The 25155-nt window shown below is 39.0% G+C and overlaps 1 long non-coding RNA gene across 1 annotated transcript in view; it reads right to left on the bottom strand.

The window, feature by feature from the left end:
* Positions 1-9054: 9054 nt before the first annotated feature.
* Positions 9055-25155, bottom strand: part of LOC311442500 — a 145517-nt gene continuing 129416 nt past the window's right edge. Inside the window, exon 3 of the long non-coding RNA XR_014696685.1 lies at positions 9055-10884. This is a non-coding gene — a long non-coding RNA (uncharacterized lncRNA). The remainder of the gene's footprint in view (positions 10885-25155) is intronic.

Below are 25155 nucleotides of genomic sequence, written 5' to 3'. Positions count from 1 at the left end.
GTAATGACAAATTAGGGAACATGCAGAGGAGATGAAAGAACCTCAGAGCAGTAGGCCCAGTTTTTTCCTAACTTATGCCAATTTTATGATGTTGTAATGGCATTGACATTGATGGAATTATTCTTCATTTTCTCTGGTGTCAGCGAGTAATAACTAGTCCTACTTAGCTGATATCGAAAATGTGGTAAACATGGCAGTACATTTTTGACCACCTTGACCCCCAGGCAACCATCCAAAAAGCTAGTACTAAGGTTCTATCTGTGGGCAGTATGTGGACCAGGGATGGGAAGACTTTAATAATATTGTCCTTCATTTTACTGATAAGAATTTTCATCCTTTGGGCTATTTACCTGTTGGACAATAGGAGAGGGCATTCTGCCTATTCGTAGTCCGTCAGAAAAGAGGGTAAGTTTAATTCTGTAGTCACTATTAGATAAAGTATGGAGTGGAACATTTAAATAATGAAAGTATCGATACTAGAGGAAGATGGGGAATGGTTATTTGGAAAAACTTCTAGCAAGCTCCTGCCTTCACTGGACTTTGTTGAATCAAATTGAAAATAAGCTCAGCTCAAGGACTTTCTGTAAATAAATTATTTTTTGTTTGGTACCAACAGGGCTCTGTTCAGATATCAGGAAAGTTTATTGGTGATATGTTCCATAATAAACTGTTTTATAATGCACCCCCCTTCCCCCTTCTTTTTTCCTGTTTCTAGGTTTAACTTAGTGAGGGTAAATGAAGTATTAGTGCTAATAGCAAGGCAGTTCAATAAAATGAATAGTAAGTAAAACATTTTACTAATATTGCACCTCTCACCTCCAGGTGCAGAATGCAGAATTTTCAGAAGAGCATACATGATTTAAGGGTCAGAAATCTAATTGACTGACAAGCCCCTGTCTCACTTAGGGACTAATGAATGTTGTATTGTGACTGTTTTTCTTAAAAAGTAACATCAAACTACTTTCTATTCATAATAAATTAACACATTTTAGAGACTTCTTAATATTTGCCTCCACAAAGCCATAATTTTTATCTGAACAGACCTGCAAGCACCTGTTGTAGCCTGTTTTAAAAATGAGGTCTTGTAGCTTTCAGTTAATACCTCATAGAAATAGCAATGTGATTTCGGTGGCACTGCTTCTGATTTCTTCTAATGCAAGACGCTCACGTTTTCTATAAGTATCCCATGCATAATTCATATGGGGGCTCATATTTGATTATTTATAGACCTTTTTATGACACCCCCTCAGTGAATATTTGCACATCTCTCAGATAGCAGGGTGAAACTTTCTTCTGAAAATAAATAAATAAATAAATAAATAAATCCAGCTAAAGACTTTGCACCACTTCAGTTTCTCTTAGGTCTCAAAAGAGCTCTAAATACAACATAAGTGGCATATAGGCTTTCATGCTAGTACTCTGCACGGGAAAGTATTTTCACCCTTAACTTTCCCTTTCTGAAGCAGAAGATCCGGTTCCCATGCTATGTGCACAGAGCAGAAGAGACAGCTTGTTCAAAGCTGTGGGGACAGTTTGTAGGAGTCAAGAAGGGAATTTAGTCCTTCTTGTTCTGCAGTTCTATGTCTCCATGGCAAGAACTTGTTTTCGTCCATGATTAGCAACGTAAAATCCTTCTGCCTAGTTAGCCGATTCTCTGCAGTATTCTCTGCAGAAACTAAGACTGTAAAGAACATCAGAGTCCATGCCACCCTGTCCCAAACAAGATTAACTGCGTCTATGTCCTTCAGAAAGAGGCTTCTGCTATTTATTTATTTATTTTTCCTACAAGACTTAGAAGGTAGAAACTGCACAATTATTTTCTTCTGGTGATTAAAGTATCTTAATGGCAGTAAACTTCTTCCAAACTAAGTCTTCTTCACAGCTTTTTAAGCCTGTTATTTCTCATTCTACCTGTAGTGAAATCTTTTATTCTTTATCTCCCTACACGTATGCCTATGTATTGAAAGACCACATTCAGGCTTTGGTTAATCTCTTTCAGACTAAACCATCCCAGTCCCTTCCATCTATCTAACTCCAAGATCCACCTGAAGGTGATGATCTTCTCAAAGCAAAGATTCCCCATTAGGTAGGATAAAGAACACATTCTTCATTGGATAGTTGAGTGTTCCTAGGAGTTTTCTTTCCTAGACATTTCTTATTCATCTCCCTCATCTCATGATCACAGAAGGGAGCAGCAGAAGTCTGTCTGCCTTGCAGCTTCATACAGGATCCATATGTCTGGTGCTCGGCATGCAGTTCTCTCTCTCCATCGAATGTCAGCTCTTCTCTGATCCCTCTGCCCTAAATGTCTCTTGCTTTCCTATCTTTCTGTGTGCTGTTTCCCCCCATGAGATTTTGATGAAAGATTTTAGAAGACAATACATATGATGAATGTATATGGTTTTTTATGTTTTTTTTTTTTTTTTTTTTTTTTTTTAATGAGAAAGTCATAGCTACTGATAGGAATACTCTCAAAAGCCACAATGTAGAGAGTAGTAGTGTGAGCCTGAGTTTTCTTCTTGTTCACAGGGATTTTATTCGCATATTTTACTGTCAGTTTCTTGACATTTTTGTCAGCTTGGATCCGGAGGCCATAGTTGCCGCCAGCAGGTCCTACCACATTTTTATTCTCCATTGTATTTGCAGGGAATAAATAAAAACAGAACAAGAGCGAAAGCAAGAGAGAGACATGGCGAGAAAGAGTCAGAGGTTACTGGAAGAACTGCTTTATGCATTTTTTTCCCTGCTAAAGAACATCCACCAAATGAAAACAAAATAAACAACCACAGAGCATTTTGCACTGAGAGAAATTTCTTTACTCAGTTATATGCAATGCAGACTTAAGGCAAAGTGGTTAATGTGTTTGCATAAGAAATCTCTCATTCCCTCTCATGCTTTGTTTGTCTTTTCCTTTTTATTTTATTTTATTTTATTTTATTTTATTTTATTTTATTTTATTTTATTTTATTTTATTTTATTTCCTGTGTATTTCTGGGCTGCTGTGAGATTTTCCTCACAAAGCATCCATTGTTTCCCAGCCACATCACCAGTGTCTGTAATCAACTCTGATTTCTTTTTTTCTTTTTATTTCTTGCTATAACCATGAGATTTACACATGCGCCAAATAAACAAAACCTACCATAAGGTTATAAACAAGTTGACTATAGAAGTGTTTATTCCTCAAGGCTTTAGATGCTGCAAACAAGAAGGAAGAACAAAGACCTACTTTTCACTTATGAACTTACAAATTAAAGTTTGTTTCTCAATGCTTGTTTTCTGCTCCATCAAATCTCTTAACCACAATCTACAACTGATGTTTGTGTCTTTCCTGCATAAGAGTCAGAGTAAGAGACAATAGTAACATCTCAGGTGTGTCAAAGGTTTAATTCAGTCTCAGATAAGTGAAAATTTCATTCTGTATGGATGCCTCATCATCAATATTGATCTGATGCTCTGTACTGATCTTTGACAGTTTGGTATAACTCTAAGTTGAAGAGACTTCAATACCAACTTTCGGAAGTTATATAAAAACTGGTCTCCTGTCTGTTCAGCCCTATCCTATACTATCTTTACCCTTGAACACAACCTTTGATGATTAATAAACAAACAAAAATATAAAGATATGACGATCTAACTTTCTGTCTTTCCAGGATGCAATACCCAGCCCATTAGTGATGAGAATGAATATCCCACTTTCAGCTGCCTTTCCATAAAGCTCCATGGTCTCAGCCTCAAGTTTCAGACTTCCCCATAGCTGTTCCAATTATTGCAGTAGTTCCTGACATCCACTCATCCTCTAACAATTGCATCAACACCATCAATTCTTTTTTACCCATGCAACTTAGCAGTAGCCACAATGGTGTTCAATCTCTTATGAAGTACACCAGATCTAAAAATGGTGGCAGGGAGTTTGAAAGGCTCTTTAGTCATCAAGCTCCTCAGGCAGGTGCTTTCTGAAGTAAGAAGAAAAAGTCAAGTATTAAAAGTCAGTTGCGGAGTAAGTGCTGCATCTCTTACTTCATACAAAGGGTGTTTTGTAGAGACCCATCATCTACACAAGTGAATTGGGAATTGGATATTAAAGACTAAAAACAAAGAGATATCTGTCCTGTAGCTTGGGGCACCGATCAAAACACAGCGTGGGAGGGCAGCCGAGAGGTTAACCCTTCCTGTAGCCTTGAAACTGCACTGAAAATAGCCTTTGTATGACAGAGAATAAGCTTTACAAACCCCAAACTCGTGGGTCATTGTCGTACTAAAAAGATGCCCATTGAAATGGGAAATGGATCATGTTTTTGTTTCTTGCATATAAAATTGTTTTCTGAGACTTTCAAATGACCTTCCCATGGATACTGAACTTTTCATCATTTACTAACATTCAAATATACAAATGGTCACTCAAAGGGACTAGCACACATGGCAAAATAGATTTTATCCATTAATCCCCTTCTCATTGAAACATGGAAAAAGGAGCCAGGAAATATGGGTGAACATTAGATATGTTTGAAATATTGTGAAGGTCTGAAAAACAGATTATGAATTTTGGGCAGAAACATCACTCCTCCTTGCCATTTTCACTGCCTGAATAGAATATAGCACATGGACCAGACCTAGTTCCCACTGATGTCAAAGCAAGTTGTTCAATAGGTTTCCATAAAAATGGAAACCAAGTCCTTAATTTAATGGGATTTAGATACCTCATTTAGTCAAATAACCAGTCATAGCTTCATATTAGAATAGTGATTAGAACAGATCCTACAGAACAGTTCCAGGATAGAACTGGGAGACAACCCGGTATATTGATTTTGGCTAAATTTAACTCAAATTCATAGGTCCAGATTCCATTCTGGCTTCAGCTGAGTGCTACATCACAATATCAGCCCTTGGAACCAGAGAGCTGATATGGAGGTAAAATGGCACAACAATGGGCTCAGATAGGTTAGAAAGTCAGCTTAAAACATTAGAAACCAGAACACATCAAAAATTTTTTTAATCTTTCAACTATAATTCTTCCCATAGATATTTTTCTTTCTGTTCAGTTCATTATTGTCTTTTTTACCTATGGAAGAGACAATTGTCTTTAAGATAACTTCTAATTCTTGCTTTGCAGTAATGCCCTTGTCTTTGATTTGGACTCTGATCTTTAATGACAACATTACTAGGCTTACATGTACTAGAAAATAAGAAATTATTATTAAATAGAAGTGCAAATCTCTACACCAGACACTGTAATACCAATTACTACATGGTAGTACTCCCAGTGCTTGCACTTTGCCTCAAGGTCCTGGAGAATGTTAGTGTGGAGGTAGATCCAGATATACTGGTCTCTGACAACCTACTGGAAGCACCTGTCCCTCATTGCTGCCGTACCAAGGCACCACCTGTGCACCTTGGCATGCCAGTGTTGTTGGAGTTGCAAAACGCTTAGGGCTCTCAGTCAGTGCACGAGCAGCTGGCAGCTTTGGTGCAGATGGGGACAAGAGGGTACATTGTGCAGCCGGGCAATCTCTCCAGTATTTCACGTCAGTGCTGAACAATGTAATAAAAGTTTGCAGATGAAAATACTGAGCTGGCTGGAAGGCAATAATTCATGTTGGGTTTTATGACACTGGCCATTTAAGAGATGTAGGAGTGTTTGAAGCAGGCGTACAGATCACATTCTATCCATGATCCAGCTCCAGCTCTACGACAGTAGTGTTTTCCACATACAAAAAGATTTTTGCCCAAGTCTGACAACTTGCCATCTCTGTCTGGGAGGGCTGTGTCTATCTTTGGAAGCTAATGATGTGCAAAGGAAGGTGCCCGGAGGAGTGATGTAACTCTATTATATTGTGTGTGATTTCTGTCTACTGCAAAAACTACTAGGAGAGAAAGTACACACATACATATACATAAACTATTCAGTGTATGAAAGAAGGAATTCATAAGGAGCTGCATCTGGGACACAGTAAGATATACTCCCTACTCAGTTAATAATAACAAGACCCAGAAGTCACAAATGAGGAGGTCATAAAGGGGCTTATAAAAACATTTAATATGCAAGTAAAATGTGGTGCGACACATTAGGTAATATTATTTATGTACATTTGTTTTAATTTCTTTACCACGTCTTTTGATTTAAATGATTTCCCTCTAGTCAAAGGTTGTTTAAACACATACTTCTCTGGCAAACTCAAGTGATAAGCAATAGTTTGCCTGTCTTGACTGGTCTGGGATGGGATGAGAGCTTTATGCTTAGTACCTACTAAAATTCTACAAGCAAAAACAAATAAGATGGAACCTATTCTGTGAAGTTTTCTCTAGGAAGGTTTGGATAATCAGTGTGGAGCTCGTCGTGCTCCACACTTTTCTGAATACTGTTGTGGTATAGTTAATAATAGCTATAGAATAGTACAGAGTGCTGAGAAACACTGTTCATATATCTGCCAGCTCCAGCATTGAAGACGATGTCAGTGAAAAGACAGTCCAGATCTGTTACAGGGTAAATATTCAACCCAAGAATGTTTTCCCCCTGTTGATGAAGTGCTAATATACCTGATCTGAAAAGAAGGTTCTATTATATGGATAAGGGTTTGGTGACTGTTTGGGCAGGCATGAGCAAAACTTGACTGGTATATTTAGGGCTACCCTCTAAAAAGAATTAATTGAGATTTAGAAATGAAGCCATTACCTATCCACACAAGCTCAAAAGCAGTCTCTTTATAACTACTCGCTTCCTAGCAGCTCCAAGCATGAAGACATTTATATAGTTTCTAAAGCAGTGTATTCAGAAAGATAGGAACCACATGGTGATGAGCATGAAAGTGATATGCAGGCGCAAAGGCACATGCATGTGCACAGACAGCAGCTTCTGCATGGCCCAATTTGTCGGTGAGATGGCAAGAATCTGCAATGGAATACAAGCAGAACTGATAATCAAAATAATAAAGGGGAAAAAAAAGGCTCTTTCCCACAAAATTCAGACACATGCCAGCGGTACTTTCTCAACCTAAGAGAGGAAAAGCCCTCTTGGCTAATTCGTTGCAAAGCTAATGAAAACCAGACAAGGGATTGAAACCAAAAAAGCTTTATGTTACAGGGAAAACAAAGCTTTCCAATGGAAATTATTCATTAAAAAGAACTGGTTCACTGAAATTAACAAAAAATATGTGCGAGAAACACCATACTGAATGTGTTTTTGGTGATAACAATCTTACATTTATATATAGCACATTTCAGCCAGATGGACTCCAAAGTGCTTTACAAGCTTTGGTGCTTGTACAAACAAAATGTAAAGAATCACTTTTATTCTCCCCCATTGAAATATATCTTAGCTGGGTGAATCATTGCAACTGCATAAAAATGCATAGTATCACGCAATACTTTATTATATATGTAGGCAGACAAGTTGACAGAACATAACTATCCAGATTTTTCCTTAGCCTGGGCAGACTACAAGGGTTAACACCCTCTCCTTTGGGAAAAAAATTTACAACACATTATTAATTCCTAAAGTAGCCAGAGCTCTTTTTCTTAAGATGGTGTTTTCCCAAACAAATGTGGAGAGATTGTCTCATTAACTGCCTGGTGGGAAGAATACCTATTCCAGTCATCAATCACAGTGCTGCACTTCAGCTTTTCTGTAGGGATCTCCAAAATTGCATCGTGATCCCAGCTGCCCCTGTATATCTTCAAGCCCGGGTGCAGGTACTTGTCAAAGGCATCACGGCTGGTGCTGCTGTATGTTTTAGGGAAAGCCACCCTCCTCTCTTGTCAAACTTCCTTGACAGCCCCGACACCTGACGCACAGGGCGGTGTGGGGAGAAGCTTTCGCACAGTGACCGGGAGCTCCATCTTGCAGATTTGCTTCCCCTCCCGTTACTTTATGAAAATGGATTGTCAGAGCAGCTGGTGAGACAGAAGTGTCTGCCTGCATCTCAGTGTGGCTGGTACTGTGATCCACCACCAGTACACGCTGAACCAGGCTCCAAATGGGGAGGGGGAAGGGGGCAGTTTCATTTACTGCCAAAACCCTTAAGCAGTTGCTTGTTTTGTCTCTCTGTCTGAGCAGATTTTTCTTCTTACTCCACCTGCAAGATTTTAACTTTTGTTTTCAGGCTGCCTTTTTTTTTTTTTTTTTTTTTTTCCCCTCCACTCTGCTTTCTCACACAGGGTGGAGGGAGACATGTGAGGGATGCACTTGTGGGGTGTTTGTGTTTTCATTTATTTATTTATTTTGGGTACAGAAAATGCCTGCCAAGAGGGAGCCTGCCATTGCTGAGCTGAACAGGAGGGTGAAGGGTTTTGCTGCCTCAGGAGGTTCTCAGTACTTGGAGGCTGATTGGAAACATCATGTGTGACAATAACTCTCATCACAATGCCAAATTTCAGAGTCCCACCCCAGTACCTCCAGAAGAGCTAAGAACACTGCTGAGGAGCTTCTAATGACTGCTGTAATTTTAGCAATCACCTCCTACCCTCTGTATGTACATTAGTGCTGCTCTGTGCATATGATCTGTCCTAGGAGAAGGTCAGGATTTGACAAAGGGCCACAAGAGCCTCTGAGCCTTTCCCTGATGGAGCACCCCCAGGTGGACTGAACTGTGCATTTCTTTTGCTCTTTGACCCAAAGACACACAGGTGTCAGGTGAACTTCAGCCTGAAATAGAGGTTCCCCTCTCTCTGCAAACTCATTATTAACAAGTGCCATGAGTCTGATTATCATTCATTTGCCTTCAAAGAAGAGGACCAGGGCATCAACATATTAATCCAAACAGCCATGTGGGCAAATGGGGCCAGGAACAGGTACTCAAGAACTTCTGCTAGCAATGTTTATGACATAGGCAGGATCTATTATGGTATGGTGGTGCAGGTTAACTGTCTGGCACTACGTCAAATGGTAAAATTAATAGCCATGGCTATAAAACAATAATGCAAGACAGTAGTGAAAACAAATGAAGGATTTTTCCCCTCATTGACATGTAAACAAATTCATTGTTGTCAGCATTTTCAGTGAAAAGAATTGCTTGCTATTGGGAAACAAACCCAGAAAGATTGAAAACTGCCAAAGCAGAGTTTTCAGCCAGATCTACTATTTTTATATACTCACACACCTGTAGGCATACACAGAACATGATACATTTTAAAGGAGAATTCCACATGGAGAAGTTATTATTAAATCATTTCCCAGTCAATCATCTTCCCTCCAAACTTGGAGACTCAGTTTATCTGATGTTCTCACTGGCAGATGAAAGCTTCTAGATTCCACTATTTCCAATGCATCATCCCTAACCCTCCTGAAAGAAATCAATAGCAGGAAGAAAACAAAACAAAACAAAACAAAAACAAAAACAAAACAAAACAAAAAGCCATGTGAAAAATAGATAATTTTCCTGGTATAGAGATAGAATTCATAAATTCACTTTGTAAGATAGATGGTGTGAAAAGGATAATACACTGTTTCCAATCCATGAGGGTCTTGTATAATTTAAGTCATACAAAGTAGGATGCACTGGTATGAATAGAGCTGATTTTAACACTTTAATGCATGTTTGTAGTTGTGTTTTTTGTTTTGTTTTGTTTTTTTTTTTTGTTTTGTTTTGTTTTGTTTTGTTTTTTCAGCCATACAGCTGGAACATACAACCTGTGGGTCTGAGTCTTCAGAATGGCACATGTAGGCATGAAGGTGTACATTTAGCATCGTATTACTCTAAATGAGTGTAGTATGGAGAAAAATTTTAGCCCAAGGGAAGATCTTACAAGGCAGCTAAAGGTAGAACTGGCTTCATGGCTTGTGTCTTCATGGCTCATGAGCCTCTCTCCAGTTAAGATTGTTTTGTTAGTTGTGCCAGTGAGAGAACTTGGCTATAAATCTTCAACACCAAATTCTATCTGTTTAAAATCACTAGTTAAATTGAGCTTTACCTGGGCAACCAGGTACCTGTTTTCTTTTGAGATCTCTGTGCTGGAGGGCAACTGCTCAATTACTAATTAGCTATCTCCAGGGAACCCCTGCCTAAGCTCCCAAATATGTTTTCCAGTATCCATGGTCTGCATGAATTTTATGCATCTCCTTCTCTGGGATTTCATAAGTCAGCTGTAAAAGTTTGTGAGGGGGTGGAACATAGTGATGTCCGTAATCTCAGTCTGGAAAAATGGTTTATATAAAGTGTCATTAAAATGGATTTGGCTATTTTTTATTTTTACTTTTCAACAGCAAGATAAAAGGAAAAGGGGAAGGAAGAAAGAAAGCATTTGATGCTGGCTACATTTTTTTACCTCTATGACCAGTAAAAGAAAAGGGAAAAGCTTTGACTTCTTTAACTATACATTAATCTAGAAGAAAAGTGGGGTTTAGCCCCTTTGGAAAGAGCTGAAGTGTTCATGTATTCATATTATTAATGGCTTTTTGTAATGATTTTACTGCACAAATCGTTACGAGACTGTTACAATGCAAATGGGATACCAGTGAGATTTTCTGTCTGAAGACCCCAACTACAGTCCACTGATATCACTGGAAATTCTCCTATTTAATAGATTTTGGATCACTCTCTATGCTCATAACAATGCAGGCTACTTATTACTTAGTGGCATTCATTTTGTACCAGGACTACACAGTAGCTAGTGATGTTGAAAAAGCCTTTTTTTTCCCCTGTAACACTGTCTCCTCAAGAATTGCTGCCGAACGTCCTTGAAGACATAATAGCTTCATAAACCCAGGTATGATTTTTCACAGGTAGTTCACAGTGCTGTCAGGTCCTGTGCTTTTTAATTCATAGTTTGAGAAGTCTGCCTAAAAGCCCATGCACCAGGATGCTTGTGATGACATGAGCCCCCCATAAAAGTCTGCAGACATTTCAGCTGAGGACAAATGCTTGAAGGTATGACCTGGGGACATGCTGAAGCCTGGGGAAAAATAAATTAATAAAAATTAATAAAAAAGAAAAAAAACAGGCAAATAAAAACATATATATATTGCATATATTTGCTTTTTTTAAAAAAAAATAAAATAAAATAAAATAATGAAAAAGAGTAGCTATGAGTATGCCATACTCAAAATCCTTGAGAATTTAGAGCAGCCAGATGCTTAGACTATAGCTTGTGTGTGCACATGTTTTGTAGCCCAGGCTTACCACAACCTTGCCTTTTTGCAAGGGACAGCTGTGAATTTCCTCGAGACCACTTACACTGTGTGCCTAACAGCCCAGCACCTGCAGTGGCTATGAAGGCTGGGTGAAGGCATTAACACTGAATTTCTTCTTGAGGAAAAGCGAAGGAAGGAAGCAAACGTCTCCACAGGTCACAAGCTCTCTCAGCCATATTTTCAACCAGATGCAATAAACCCAGTTGCCCAATCAGAAGGACAAGTCTATATATGCTCCCATGTAGCTTCACGCATGGTTATCTGTGCAGGTGGTGCCTGTGCAGGGTCACAGGGTGCATTGGCAGCTGCTTGCTGGCCATACATGTGCCCACCAGCAGCCATGCACAGAAGTGGCTGCTCCAGTGCTTGTTCCTGAACAGGGCTGGAAGGAGTTAAAGGCAATAACATGCTTAGAAAGGTCTTGCTTGCACTGCATGTGCTGATATTTTTTTGTCAGCCCTGTGACCTGCAGGCACACACCTGGTCCCAGGGTCAAATTACAGCTAGATCCCTGGCCCACAGGTCAGGACCTGGCTGATGATAAGAGGAGGAGGCCTTCCTTGGCAAAAGCCATCACTTAAAGAAACAAGAGAATATTAAGGAATATTAGATGTCACTCCATCTTCCTTTAGGCTTCATTTCCCTTCCTTTAATTATCACGAAAGGTAAACACTAAATATTCCAGGGAGTCACGGTCAGGGGCACATTCATTATGGCCTTGCTGTGAATGCACTGGGAAAAAATAATAATAAAAAAAAGATAAAAACTTGGTCAGCTGCTTTTATTAAACTTCACTTAGTTACTGTTAATTATGAACCTAGATTGAGACTGAACAGCTCTAGATTGAACATTTCAGCTCTCCCCTACCACAGCATCATTTAAAAACTGTAAGAAAATGTCAGTGAGGAGAGACCATCTGTTTTCTGAGTGGAAGCCCAGAGAAGGAAGAAAGAAATAAAAAAGGAAGAAACAATGCATGTATAAAACCTTCAGCTGATGCTTAGCTTTTGGGTAGCTGGCTTTTAGTGAGGTAGAGTGAATTTAGGGAGTTTTCCTCTGTAGCTTGGCATAATTTATGCAAGTAATAAACGATAGCTATGGACTATAATTTTTTTTAAGCAAAATTTTACTTATTTCACAGTCAGGTAAGCCAGAGCACACAAAAAAATTAAATACTTTACTTGCAGTCATTGAATAACCAGATATCAAATTCTGATGCTCTTTCTTATGTTCTAACCACTAAACAAAACTGCCAGAGATGTCCCAGAGTGCTTAATAAATTGTGCCCAGGGGGTTATTTTCCTATGACTGAAATGCAGCTGGACTGAAAGGCTGCTGTCAGTCTGCACAGACTTAGCTCTGTAAAATGGGGTGTTGCCAAAGGAACTCATAGGGGAAATTTTCGGTACAGTTGGCAAGGTGTGATTACAGGCTCTGGATTAGTGCCAGGATCTAATGCAGACCTTACACCCTCCTTCCTGGAAAAAGTGTGGGCTCTTTAATAGCCCTTAGTTTTATGTTTCACCTGCAAGTAAATGAGTGGCACCAATGGGAGATGGAGGCAGCTACAGCGTAGTGAGCACCATTAAATCTTCCTCAGAGCTGAAACATTTCGTACTGACCAGTATTAGCCATTGACCTGATTTGTCAGCCTATCAAACGACAGCCACATTCCTGGAATTACCTTTCTTCTGTCTTCTTTTCCTCGAAAGTAGTTAATGGGAAGAATTAGTCCATAACATTTTGGTGCTGGAGTACTCTGCTGTAAATGAGTAAATCACTGGGCACTGGATTTTGTCTCTAGATTTAATTTGTGTTGTTTTGTTGTTGTTTTTGTTGTTTTTTTGTTTGTTTTTCATTGGGCCTGTCTTGAATAGCTACCATAGGTTCAAAAGGCAGCAGGAGCAGAAATGCTGGGTTCAGAAAGCTGACCTTTTTAGAAGATGTGAGTTGTGATATCATCTAGTTCAAGCTGCTTACTTTGCAAAGACAACATGACTTTAAATCTCTCTTGGCCCTTTGTAATAAATGTTATAGTTTAAGCAAGCAATGTCTTTCCATTAAAACTATAAACTTCACTGGTATAATTAAGACTGATTTAAAGTAAAATTAAGTTTGACATGTGGCAGGTGAAGCAGTGCCATTAATTTCAACTGCATATTTGGCAACAATAGATGAGAGAAAATGGGGGGCATGGGTCAAAAGGGGAGAGCTGTAAGTCCGTTCAGGCTCTTGGTCAAGTTGAGGGTGGAGAATGAAAAATATTTCAACTCTTTGTGGGCTGTATACTGTCATTTGCCATGCAAGTGTTAGACAAGGGCTTGAGTCTATTCTCCTTGACAGTGATACAAGGTGGATATTATCTGTAATATACTGGATCCAAGGTAAAACAGGGTAAATGGTAAATGAAGATTTAGAAAGATGTCCTTTCTCCTTTATTTATTTTTTTCATTTTTACCTTTTATTTATAGATACTATATATATATATATTTTATTTTATTAATTCTATAGTTTCTAAACTGCCCCTTTTGGAGTCCTTGTGTGAGGTACTTATCTACTCCTTGTCATTACTTGAGGTAAGTAATTTTTCTGACTCTGGTTTTAGATGTAGACAAAAAAGACAGGACATCTTCAGAACAGTCTATGGTGATGAAACTGTATCCTAAGGGCTTCTCTAGAATCCACTTTGAAAACTATTTCTGATTTTATACCAAATTCAAGCTGAAAACTAAACCCAAGCCCTACCAGCCTGATCCAGTGCCCATATCTAGCAGGGACAAGTTTGGGTGTCAGCCTACACTGCACCCTCCACAGAGATTTTCAAAAAGGTCTTGTTATTATAGTCATCAACCATCTCATTTCCTGTCAAAGAATATTGGCATGAACTCTCTCCAGAGTCCATCAGTGCCCTTGATCCTGAGAAATTACTGTTGAGAAATAGAAATAATTATGTTCTCCTCCTCCAACCCAGATGTGGTATCCATATCTTGACAGCTTTTCCTGTCCAACATCAGCCAAGGGAGTGAAACACTAGTACCCAGGGAAGGATTTCCTTTTTTGAAATCAATAAATTCTAATTGCCAATCATGCAAATAAATATGCCTTGCTGGAGCAATGTTATAGTCCACCAGGACCGAACCGCATTAACTCATTGAGGAAACTTCATCCTCTGATTGCAGACTGAGGTGAATGAAAACATCTTTTAGGGGACTCAGCTACCCCAGTTCTGATGGTTGAATTCTAATTACACACATATTACTTTTACCATACTTATTAATGACAAACATATCAACCTTCCTACCGGAAAGTGAACTAAAAATCCAATTTGAATAAAGAATTGCAAATGCCCTGTGTAAAAGACTGCACACAAAACAAACCAGATGTTTCAAGCTGCATAGAGAGAGCTTTACAGAGCAGCTGGGAGAATTTTTTTTTCATCAGCCATTGGTAAAAGATATACATTGCCAGCATGCTAACTGCTTCCATTTTTAATACTCATATAATTGGTTTACTCCTGTAACCAATGTAATACTAAGTTAAAAAATGGGAAATGAAGGAAAAAAAAATAAACAATGATATTGGTCAAAGTTTATAAAGGTCATGGGGTCTGTGGATAGGCAGGAGAGTGGAGGAGGATAGAGGTTATTTTTCCCCATAAAGCTTTCTTATTTACTGCAAGGTTGTGAAGTTTGGAAAAAAATACTAATAAAATTTATTGCCAGGGGTTGTAAGAAGATCATACCTTGGTTCTATTTTCAGCTCCAAACAGATTATAGGACAATGGAGCATAAATGGAAATTAAAACAGATTTAGAACAGACGTTAGGAAGCACTTTTTCACATCGAGGATAATAAATGTGTGGAATGGCCTATCAGGCAAGGTTGTAAAGGCAAAGACACTGGGATCATTCACACAACAACTTGGGAAATAGCGCACTAAAATGGAATGAGTCTGGATGGTGAGACGGCCTCTGTTTAGATTCCTGGGATGTTTCAAGTTTGCATGTTCATTTCTTTTTCTTTCTTTTTTGAATGATAATTTCATCTTGATTTGTTGCTGTTTCATGGGAGTTTGTCAATTGTTTTTCCTGTGAGGTGAGCAATGGCTTTTTATTCCTGTTTAACCTGCCTTTCTCAATTATAACAAACAGGCTGTGCAGGAGAAGAGGACCAGCTTTGGAAAACCTGTCCTGACTCTTCCATGAGGCTGAGTAGAAAGAGGACATTTTTCCAGGTTTGGCAACAGATAACTATGCTAACAGCTCACACAGATGGAGGAGGACATACCAGCCTTTTACCCCAAGATCTATCCCTCTTCATTATGTTGACTTCTATGGCTATCCCAGTAGGGTAGCTCATCCCTTCTCATGTTGTTCATTCATAGATTAATTTCAAGATATTTCAGGATTACCTTCATCTAACAGAGAACCTCTGGTAAAAATACTTAGACCACAAAGAAATGTCTTTCTAAAGTGAATTGTTCTATGTTACACGCATTCTTTTCTATACCAGATAATTTTAGGTTAGAAATACCAAGTGTCCTATTTCAGTGTTTTCCTTATTTGCTTCTCTATTCATGCTCTCTACAAGATTGTAAGGGTAAAAGTGAAGATGCAGTGGGAAGGAGAGGAGGGATACTGCAAGCAAGGGATCAACCACTCACATGCACCTTCCCACTCTTCACTGCTACATCTATCTGTAGTTGTACCTGACAGACCTTCCAGTCGCACAACACACATCATCCAACAGCCAACGTTACAGGCTTCACCTGCAAAACTGCATCCCAAGCAAAGCCTACTGCAAACAAAGACTCTAGGAGCTGGGTTCTACTAAGACATCCTTGATTATTCCCAAAGGTGCACCAAGTCACACAAAACCCAAATCAGTAGACAGCTCAGGAATCTGGTTTTAAAAGCATCATCATGAATGCTGTGACAAGTCAGCGTAGGTGCAACCTCTATGTGAATAATCATGTTTTCCAGAAACACTACGATGGTTTGCTGCAGATTCCTTGGGCCAGGTTATTAGCCAGCATTAAGAGATTACTCTGGAGTTACACCCAGATAGTCTGGCCTCACAAGACAGCACAAGCAAGTCACAAATATAAAGTGACTAACCAGTGGTTCATAGTCTGCAACATCTATGTCCTTTACTGTGTGCATATACAAGAACAGTACATTCTAGCCAGGAATTTCAATATGCTTTTCAAATCAATTATCTTTACAAAATTTCTCTGAAGGAAATCAAACTTACATAATAAGAAAGTCAAAGTCAGAGAGAAAGGAGTGTACCTAGGGTCAGAGCACTGGTGACTCAGTCAGTGCCAGAGAGATATAGGAATCCACAGCCTATGCATTAAGCTGTATTCCCTCATCACAGATAATGTAAAAATAAACAAACAAATAAATAAATAAATAACTTCTTCACCAGCATGCCTTCTGATATAATCATATGTGTGATATTGTTTTATTTTTTAGGACTGAGTATAGCTGGAATATGACTAAAGAAATCACACCTCTTCAGAAGAACTTTAAAAAAAAATAAATCTGTATTGATAGATTTTATGCTCAAATAACTGAAGATACCTCTAGAAATATGTAAAGGTACAAGCTTTCAGTAATGAAGATAATCAAAGGTATTTAAGAAAATGGGGAGACAAGGGTTTGATGAAAACTGAGCTGCCCTAGAAGTATTATCTGCAGCTCCTTTTTCTCCTGGATCTCAGTTTCTCACAGGCTGAGTACAGTCAATGGTGTGAGGCACCACTGAGCTTTATTCAATGGCACAGAATGTTTATAGCGGATTTATTGCAACACTGGAATCTGAAACAATTGTATTGATCACACCAGAACCAGAGAAATCGTATTGTCATATTGATGTCAGTTTTAAGAGAAATAAGCTGATTTACCTACCACCTGTATCTTGCTGGGAAAAGTCATCTCTGATAAATCAGATCTTAGTATACACGTCTTCTGCCAGTTTGATCAATATAATATTTACATGCATCAGTAAAAAAACACTAGGTTTTTAGTCTCAAAAACAACAACTTGTTTTACATCCAGGACTGGGATTCTAGAAAGTGGCAAATCACAGTATCCTGTGTCACTATTATGTTGCAAGAGGTTACCTAAAGGGTAATCCCAGCCAATGTTTTTCTCATAAATTTCTAATCTTAGGTAACTTTGCAGAACTGTGACCAGCCAATACCCACATAGCTCCGATCACCACTCTACCGTGTCCATGATGACTTTATGCCACAGGGGCAAGAGTATACAGCTCCCTTTTTTTTTAAAAAAAAAAAATCAGACCTAAAAATAATAATAAAAAAAACAACACATGTTCCTTGTTTTCATTCCTCATCTTTTCAAGACAGATCTTTATTTTATTTTATTTTATTTTATTTTATTTTATTTTATTTTATTTTATTTTATTTTATTTTAATTTTATTTTAATTTTATTTTATTTATTTTTATTTATTTTTTTTTTCAATAAAACACACCCCTGGCTTTCATACTAGCTATATGAAGTCTGAAGTTAGGTGAGCCACATCCCACTAGGAGCACTGTAACCAAATGTAAAGGAGGACTTTTTGCAGAGCATCTCTTACACCAAGTGCAACTCTGTGTGTCATTACAGTTGCAGTCTGTGCCCTGTGGTTATGGCAGAGGAATGCCGATGAGAAGCTGGAAGTCCTCATTGTCAGCCTGCCACCTACTTGCTGTTTGACTTTGGAATTAAACACAATTTCCCCATGGCTCACTGTGTCCCTTTTTGTCAAAGCTGAGCCACAGTGACAGAGGGTGATGTGTGGGGGGAGGTTTACACTACCACTGCAATTTCGTGTGCTATCCGTATCCCGTGGACAAATAAATACATTCACTTCTAAGGACAGTCAGTCCATGCCATCCATCATCACTATAGACACACAGAGGGGAAAAAATGGTTGTGAAATATGCCCAGAATTTGATCTGGTTTCGATACCAGTGGCTGAGAAGCCATTTCTTGGTGCAAAAGAGCTGAATGAAAGACTTGAGTCTGTGTGTAACAATTATAAGACTAGCAAACAGGGTTTCTCTTTCAAGATCATCTACACATTTACTGTGTTATCATTTCTAATTTATATTAATCAGAAGGTTCATGAACTCATAACTGAGAGCCATTTGCAGCATAAATAACTTTATCTAGTTTCTAAAAATACATGTATTAAATATGAAACAATAGGGTTAAATATAAGCAATATGTGTTGGCAATTAACCTGCTGTTTCCACAGATTAATTTAGTCTATACAGGTGGTATGACAGTGTCCGTCACTGTGGCATGAAAACACCACTCAGAATTTAGGAGACCAAAGAAGAAAATAAAGCTCTATAAATTGTGTTCTTTTTCTGCCTGGTAGGTAGTTATTAAAAAGGCATAACCTCTGTATAATTACACTGCAATAGCATGGTAACTACAACATATTTACTGTCACTCTCTGGTAACAGATAACACACAGTGATTTCTCCCAGTGATTTGACAAGAGAACGCAACCTAAATTTGCATCCTGCTTTTGCTGCTTGGTGCAGTCCCTTTGCCCTATTATTGTCCTGCTTCTAGCAGTGGCCTCGTACTGTCAATATCTTCCCTGCCATGGTTTACACTGGTAGTTGTTATTATATCAGACCATGAAAATTGATGGTGATAACGCACTCTCTAGGAAGGCTCTATACATGTCAGTTATTCAAAATATGTCTTGTTAAATAAATATTTACAAGACTTTTGTTATTTAGACTGTAAACTGTTTGGACTAAGGCAGCTTTTGAGCGGTTGAAGAGCGTTCCAAAGAGTTACTGCAGATTAATCCATGTAAACCACACCGCTATGCTAAAAATTGCTATGGTGGTTCCTAACTGCCAAGTCTATATCCTTTCAGCCTAAGAAATACAGGACATATTTTCCTCTGTAATAAAATCTCTCGATAAAAGCAATAAAAAAAATACTAGTCCAGAACATGTGATTATCCTGGGGGGCAGGGAGTGTGGAGGGGAATCATACCCATGGGATGACAGGGAAGTTGGCTCATTCGTGTGGCTTGGAGAATGGATAAGGGTTTGGATTAGCTGCACTACAGAAATAGGGGGAACCTTTAAACAGAAAGAGGGAATAGGAAAGCTATTCAGTTAATAGTCTAGTAATAATGGCTATTCAGTTAATAGCATAGTAATAACTCATCAATAATCACTCATCCCCAAAACAGGTTTTACTTTGCCCTAATGAAAGCCAAAGAACAATGCCAATAAAAGAAAAAGGGGGGGTGGAGGATGGTAGAGAAATTAAAAAATGAAAGAGACAGTTTTGTTTCTTAGCTTCAGATGTCTTTTCCTTTTCAAAACCACCAGATCCAGTCTGTGTAAGTATTTTGAAACAGCCAAACTAACCAGGCTGCATAAGGCAGGAACGATGAAGGTCTGAGAGGGCAGCCTCTTTTCACTCCTAAAGATTTCTTCTCAGCAAGCTGAGTTTCCTGGCATAAGACCCAGAGAGCAGGGATGTTTTCCATGCTCACAGGGTCAGGCTTGTGAGCTTGTGTGTGTGTGCCTGTCTCAGGGTTTCACACTGCACCTCGAGCAGAGCCATCCAAGAAGCAGCAGCGCTCTCCGCTGCACTGAACAAGCTGGCTTTCCACGAGAGGGAGCAACTCACCAGCACAAAAAATAAAAAAACAACCCTTTGCCCAGACCAACCACCAAATTCACTCAGAGCTCTCAATTTACACAGCTGACGGCAACCTTGATTTTTATCAGTTCTACTAGATTTGAGAATCACATCCCCATTACCGAGTTTTCATGCCTAAAGTCACACTAGCTGTGTATGTATTTATGTATATCTGGGGAGAGTTAAAATGGACATTGCTCATTTAGAGAAGTGATCCCTTCGATAAAAAGGAAACATGAATGTTTCCAGCTTTGCAACAGCTGCTGGGCTAATTATTAGGATGCGAAAATGATGGATTTACCAAAGCAATCAACTGAGGGTTTATTTTGGCGGTGCCTTGTCAAGGGGGGCTCAGCACTGTTGGGGAATTGAAGCCGGGAGGGAGGTAATTCTAGATTTGCCTGGAGTGTGCTACCCGTGGAAGGCACTGGCTGCTATTCAAGCTTCTCTTCCCTGCAGCCACCCATTTTTGCTCCCTAACAGGAGTGTCGTGAAGCAAAACCAGCTGTCAGAGAGGGTTCAACATTATTGATAAGCCCTTTGTGTCAACTGAAGCCCCTCCACTGGCAAATCCAAACAAAACAGCTTAAAATCTGCGTATCGGTGAAAAAACATGTTGGGCCACATGTGGAATAAAGCAATGAGAAGTAAGCACGAGTGTAACAGTCACAGTCAATTTTTACAAATGACTGTGCAATCCACAGAGGAAATCCCTGGGGGGGACTCAGAGTTGTACTCTTGATCCCTTCCCATCCCCACACCCCTACTCCCCCTGCCAGCAGCCACTGCAGCTCTTCTCCCATTTAAGACTCAGATCTGGCTTTTCCCAGCTTTTCTACTTTTTCTTCTGTCCCTGTATTAGCAAAGATATTTTGCTTTCTTCTTTTGGACCCTTGCACTTCAAGCAGGCATGTTGAACTGCAGGAAAAAGGGAAAAAGTTTCTTCCACACTGCCCCTTCCCCATGTACAAGATATACAAGACACCAGAGAGGCAGCACCAGCATAGCTGGAGGGAGGTTTCATTCAAAGTTTAAATTCTTGTGAAGAGTTTAATTGATGCATACAGGTTTGGGAGTCACAGCTAAGACCTCTGCTGGATTGTGCAAACCAGGCTTGCATTTGCATCTCTGCTTTGTATTTTTTTAGCAGTGAGATTATCATCTTGTTCCTCCTGTGGCTTTCTCTCATTTTTCCTCTAAGGTAGAAAAGGGCTGGTGTAACACTGAGCCAAACAAAAGCTGGCCAAAGTTGTGATGCCAGCTTCTTTGTAATAATGAAGAATGGGTCAGTTAATAGTGCTAGTGAGCTTAGGACTTTAATGCACATATCCAGCACAAATGGATCTGGTGCAGTTCTGCTAAACTCTACTATGAGAATGACCACTACTTCTGCTTGCGAGGTGTCTCCTTGCTTTGTCTTGTTCTCCTTTTCTCCTATGTCTCATCACCTATTTAATTTGCAAGCTCTTTGGGGTAAGTGAACACTCTATTTGGAGTTTTCTTTATTTTCAGTGTCTGACGAAGTTGGGTCCCAGAAAGTACTTAGGGCTTTTAAGTGAAAATAATGCTAATTTATGTTAATATGAAAGATAAGTAAATTTGTTTCTATCTAAAGTGAACATGAACAGACAATTAATTCAAATATTTTTCCCCAGAATGGCTGGAAACTGCAGTGATTTAGAAAAGGTAACTTTTGTCCGCTAGTGTTCATTTTTATATAATCTCACCCTGACCTAGCCCATAGCCAATGCAAATGTCAAAATACATAAGGAATTATATTAGAACATTTGTTTCCTACTGGAAAGAAGAATAGCTCTGTTGTCTCCCAAGAAAAAATGGAAATGTGAAACTTTTGGTCCTATTTAGCACATGACATTTTCTCATACTGTTGCTTTCAGGGAAACAGAGTTGTGACGTTTAATGCAATAGCCAAACTATGCGTTAATTTGAAATTTATTTTACATCCTTTGGACTTAATAGCTATCTTTCAGCATTCATGATCCCAGATTGGAAAGTTCTAACAGGCATCTGGGGACAATCTCAGCCCTTTGTGCGTGTCTGTGCATTAGGGGTCACAAGGCATGTCCAATACATTAAGACCATGACGGTTACAGCCCAGCTATGTAGGCTTGACTTCAGTTCAAGCTACAACAGCAGCAGCTCTGGAAGTCTGGAGTTTAATCATCGTTGTGTCAGCCAGGATGGCAGACGTCACCTTGCCAGGAGTGGAAATCATGTGCCCTTTTATTCTGTCGCTTATTTTTATCCTTCTTTCAGCATTGCAGTATATGGCAGCACAATACATTTGCAGTGCAAATGCTGGTCTGTGGTAAGCAGACTGATACAATCCAAACACATTTGACACCTTTTATCCTCCACAGTGTCAAGTCCCAATGAGATTTGTCATATGCAATATAATTTATGAATCGTCCTTGTTATTTTACGTACCAAGAACCATTCATAAGAATCATACTACGCTGCAAGCTTAACTGGATTCCCCTAACACAGAATCAGGATCTAAAATAAGAGCTGGAAAAGTCTGGCCTTCAGCTGGAGAGTTGAGATGACATAGCTCAACCAGGAATTGATTCTGATGATAGCAATCCCCCTTCAGGGTTAAAACAAACAAACAAAAAATTATGCACATAGTAAAAGCTACTATTCTTGCCGCCTGATTCACAGTCATCCACACCAATGACTGCTACAGGAAACCATGATAGCAAACTGCTTGGCTCCCATGTCGTTGAAGTCATTGTGGTAGTTTAAGAGAGAAAAGGGTGGAAGCTGGGAGGAATGCATCTAAAAGTTATTGAGAGTGTCAAAGAAACACACCAACTGTAACAATAAGAAAACTGCTGAAAGAACCACAGCTCCTGCTTCCTCACCAGGAGGACATAGCCCTCACAGACAGCAACTCAACAAATTTCAGAATGTCCCTACAATATTCAAGACCTTGCCACATGCTCTTAGACACCAGTAAGCATGCTTTCTCCGTTTTGCTGGCAGTGTTAGTATATTGTTTGTTCACAGCCACGGAAGTCAACACTAGAGGCAAGACCACAGCATATACACTAATCCTACAGTACTTAAGGACTAAAGGTCCATTAGAAGAGCATCAGTGAAGCTCCTATCATATTTCCTTTGTGCTGTACATCTCAAATGAAATTTTCTATGTTATAAGCCCCAGAATTTCTGTACAGTATAGGTGAATTTGATTCTGTTCCTTTTTTTCATAAACAGGCACAACATCCAACTAGTGTTTCCAACTATTGCTCTTAGAGACAAGATACTGGACAGGTGGTCTGACTGACACTAAGAGAGCTCTTCTTAGACTATTGGAAATTCTGTAGAAAAGAAGTGGCCTGATTTCTGTTGTAAAGTCATTTTTTCAAGTTTTGAAAAATCATTAAAAAAAAAAGAAGAAAAATAAAAAAGAAAAAGAAAAAAGATATTACAGAGTATTCATGGTGCCAAACAAATAAAATGATCTTTTATTTTTCCTTCCTCACTCTCCAATGAAAAATAGAATATGCTTTAGCTCTGCATTGTACACTGGGTGTAAGCACTATATAAAAGCTTTCTGGATTTGAAAATGAAAGTTCTTAATAATGAAGATAACAGTAACTCAAATGCAGTGTTGTTCAGTAGTGCTATCTATTTCTGAAAGTATAAGGCCATGCCTTCCCATGTAAGCACAAATGAGTGGCTGATTGTACATATAGAACTGCCAATACCACATTATCCCAGAAACATCATATGAACAAACTCATTCAAGAGTCATATTTTGAATTTAAGTTTATATATTCATAACGTGTTATGTTAATGTTATGTTAATGCTTAGTCCAGAAAACCTCATACATAATGCCCAGTTTAGAAAAGAAAATACAAAACATGACCTTGAGTACACTGAAATATCTCATTTTTAATGTTACGGATGTTTCTAGTTAAAGAAAGGAAAAAAAAAAATAAAATAAAATAAGGAAAAAAAAATAATAAAGATTAACAGAGTGTGCTATCAGGCAGCATTACCTAAAGGTTGAAATTATTAAACCAACAAAGGAATGGGTAGTTAAAGCAAAGGTTGGAATAATGTATTTAATGTAATTAATCTCCCTGTGTCTTGATACAGCCAGGGCAGGGGCCCTAAATCAATGTTATGTTTGAGGTGTGATGTAACACAAAGGTACAAAAAGTTAAGGATGGAATGTCAGCCTTAACTTTAAACATCCTTTTATTTGCTAGACTGTAAAACATAGCAGTAACCTTACTTAAACATTGTATTTGGTGCGTTACACAACACTGCGGTGTGTAAAAGGAGGTAACTGAGCCACATTTAATCAGCCACACAAACAAAGACGACTTTCTTGCAGTCTTAGAAAGGGCTTTTGGACACAGCTTTTTTAAATACCAGTAGCAAGGATTCAAGATTGGTCTACCTGTATCAATTAATTCCCAGCTCCCAGACCCCTCCGCTGCCAGCCAGATTAGATTTCGGTTAAGCGGCCAAGTTCTCTGGGCTTTCCCCAGCTGCAGTTCTAAAACCTTCTGAATTTCTTAGCTTGTGGAAACTGCTTGCAGTAATGTTTAATAAAGTTCCATTTTAATACAAGCTAGAAAGAAGAAAAGGACAGGTCCCAGTAGCCCTTTTCACAGCATCATTTGCATATTGGGTTAGACTACTTAATAGTCTCATTAGCACCATCTGTTGGGAACCTGCTAATAATGCATCCCAAAAGGTAACTCCTTGTGATGTGAGAAATCACAAGGATGGGCCCGTAACCCAGGCAAAGCTTTCAGTCTTAGGATTTTCAGAGGGAACTGCATTGATGGTGCTGTGGCCTTTGAGCTCCTTCATTGGTTGCAAACAAACAAACAAACAAACAAAAAACAGAGCACTTTGCCAGTTCTGCCCTCACCAGAAGCCACAGGACTTAGATTGACCAAATTTATGGCAAATAGAAGACTACCCAGTTCCTTGCAAGGGTTGCCTGTCAGTTCGTGGAAGGGTGGCCTGGGTTTCAGAAGAATACTCCTAGACTAGGAACATGTTAAATAAGGCCACCCAAGCCTGAAGACATGCAGCAATTTTTGAAACCTGGTTCAAGGCAGGAGATGTAGAGTTCTCTTCCGGAGCTGTTAACGCTCACACACATGGTGCAGGTGTTGTTGCAAAGCTCAGCAAACTGGGGCAGTATTGGAGCTGGGGATTTTTCAGTGAGTAAATCCAAAGCCCCTCTTACAATAACAGCCAAGTATGTATGCTGGGAGACCTCTTGAAAAGGTTGACATTGCCAAATTATTATTGGAGTCCAAATCAAATGTCACTGCTTGGTTTGTTTT

This window comes from Aythya ferina (genome assembly GCF_964211825.1).
Source record: "Aythya ferina genome assembly, chromosome: 11".
NCBI classification, from domain to species: domain Eukaryota; kingdom Metazoa; phylum Chordata; class Aves; order Anseriformes; family Anatidae; genus Aythya; species Aythya ferina.
The sequence above is the reverse complement of the archived record's forward strand: the minus strand, read 5'-3'. Positions and strand labels throughout refer to the sequence as shown.